The sequence below is a fragment of the Teleopsis dalmanni genome, chromosome 2 (genome assembly GCF_002237135.1).
Source record: "Teleopsis dalmanni isolate 2A chromosome 2, ASM223713v2, whole genome shotgun sequence".
In the NCBI taxonomy this organism is placed as follows: domain Eukaryota; kingdom Metazoa; phylum Arthropoda; class Insecta; order Diptera; family Diopsidae; genus Teleopsis; species Teleopsis dalmanni.
This window is the reverse complement of record NC_051847.1, coordinates 225383950-225387002: the sequence shown is the minus strand read 5'-3', so window position 1 is coordinate 225387002 and position 3053 is coordinate 225383950.

Below are 3053 nucleotides of genomic sequence, written 5' to 3'. Positions count from 1 at the left end.
ACTTGAATTACTACGTACGTTCACACCAATTTCTATCAGCAATAAAGATCCTTCAAAAGGTGAGAATTGCCATACTCACAAAATGTTCGTCCATAAATTGCTGCAGGCAATTAGTGAATATTCACCTCGGGCTGTCCAGACTAGATGCGATCGCGGGCCAATATAAATTACTGTGCAGATTGGAGGGCCGCAGGAACAAATACATACTTTCAAAGTTGTTATTATACTTACATTATAACATTATGAATACGGTTATAATATTAGATTTAGTTTTATTAATTTATCAATTTAAACTCAATTTAAAAATAATGTAGTTCTACCAGTACACCAAATGAAAATTTGCGAAATTGTAATAGATTAAAACCTTGTCGCGGGCCGCAAAAACATAAGTCGCGGGCCGTACTGTGGACAGCCATGCTCTAAACTAAACAGTACAAACTTTGCGCATAAAATGCTGTCATAAAACTCGATTTCTGAAATTCTTTATTAATTATCGTACATTTAATTGTAATTTCTTGGCTGGTGTTCTATAACGCATACGCTTAAGCATTCGTATCGGTTCACCTCTTAGTTAACGCAAAGCCAACTTTGTTATCAATTCGAATTCACCCTACGAAGCGTGAATAGCTGCACGTGTGCTCCGCTGTTATTTATGGGTTTTAGATAACTTTAAGGCGCCTCGAAGTATGCTATTTGTTTTTAAAGTATCAATTTACCTTTTCTTTGTATTTAGTAATTTTACAACTTTTCTTTTGCGTACGTGTCGGTCTGCCACTCTTCCAACCTTTTTCCAAATTCATTTTTATTTTTGACATATGCATGATTCAGCTGGAAAAGTTTTTATGTTGCGAGAAAATAATTAATATTTTTGTTATGGTTTCTTCGACGACTCGTCATTTTTCGCTGCATTCTTTTCTTAATGCGCAAAATATTCATATTCGTAGTATAGGCGCACCTCGCAGTTCGCAGTTCATTGCCTCATTTGTATGTATCTTGTCTTATTTATTCCGCAAAATAATAATAATAGTGTGGAAGGTGAAATGAGAAAGTAGGATTCTCCTTTATACTTGTGTCCTCTATACTTTTATAGCTTGTATCAAACAAGTAGAATTATATAATTAAACCAAAAATATTGAAGATATTTTTAAAATTTTGGAAATAAAATAATTTATTTTTTGTGACGTCAGAAAGAAAAAACATGTCTAAGGTAGTTTTTGCATTATTCAACTCTTTTTCAAATATAAAATTTTCAGGTGAATAATAAATAACTTGTCAATACTATCATTATAAAACAACAATTTCATTTATTCTTTGATTTATTTCCCAAGTAATTATTTGAAATATATTGATTTCTACATTTTATAAAAATACTAATAAAAAATTGATGTACCAATAAGTGGTGTGAGAACTAAAATATTTATATAAAAAATCAAAACTTTATAGATTAAGTTTAAAAACAATTTCATATCCGAAACATAGGACTGAGTATATTATATAAAAACCAAAAACAATTTTCTAGTAGTTTTTCAAAAATAAAAATACTGTAGTTATTAAAAAAGCTACTTAAAGTACTTAAAAATAAATTAAGAAAACAGTTGAATTTATGATGTATAAGCTTTATTAAGAAACGTAAATAAATATATATATATATATATACAAATACTTATGTAGATAACAATACATATATATTATTAAATACCTAAATTAAATTTAAAAAATCCTTAGAACCAAGCAAACAGTGAAAAGTTAACCTTTTATAAATAATTATATAATAATTAAATACGATTATATTAAATTCTGTTCATCATAAAATATTAAAAAAATAATTTAAATTTTTAAACTATACTTTTCTTATTATTAAAATCAATATTTTTGCGAGATAAAATAACTAAAAAAATATTCTGTTTATTTTTGTATGTGGTATCAGGCACAGGGAAACTCTAGCTCTGTACTGTACACAGAAATATACATGTATTAACTATCTATGTATAATATCCGAAAATGACTAAATTTGGTATTACAAGTAACGTTAATTGGTTATTTAGACTCTTAAGGTGGTAGAGCATTAGGTGTATTGGGAAGCATATATTGGACTACGTATATGAAATATATGAAGAGAATCGATTAAAGTATTGCTCTTTAGAATCATTACAGAAATATGTTAATGATATAACATATAAGGTGGAGTCGAAAGTTAAGCGGACTTTTTTAGAATAAGCATTTGTAGTGAGGTCAACTATTTTTCATTACTTGCATCAATTAGATAGATCCTTTACTAATATATTGTCAACATTTCTTGAATTGCGTTTGGAATCTTGTATTCAGAATAAAATTCATGTAATCTATTCCGTGAGAATTGTCTTATTAATTTTTATTATCTCAGGCTAAGGTGATATCAAAAATATTATCAAAGATATACCCAACGCCATGATAAACGTTTAAATTTGGTAATAAAATTATTAATAAAATACATACCTATATTCACCTATGTGTCTTCCTATAAGCATATAGATATTGTCGTGTATAGTCTGTTAGGTATGAAAAAGTGATACTCTTTTCATATAAAAAACATTCTAACCAATCGTTACTTAAATTCAATACTGTAAAGCCTTGTAAGCAGTTAAGGTAGCCTCATTATGATAAAGAATACTGAAATACTCGTATCAAAAATATTTTTTTGATTTATATTTTATAATAAATGTTTTTGAAGTGCAATCATTTAAAATTCGTTTGGCATGAAAACTTTGTTTTGATTTTTAAAAAAATTGACATTTTTAAGATATGACAGTATTGTACTAAGGCAACGACATATATCTCGTTCCACTCCACTATACACCATACAAAAAATGTATTGTGCCCTTCCTCCTCTTAATAATCATATTACATATGTGTGAAACAAAAATATTTAATTTTGAATTTTATTGAGTATTTGAAATTTTACATAGTACACTGTTTGATTTTAATATTCTCTATTGCCGTCATTAGACGATTTAGTTTAAATTAATAAGTAAATTAAAAAAAAAATTATGTGAGCTCTCGTCATTTGGACCAAA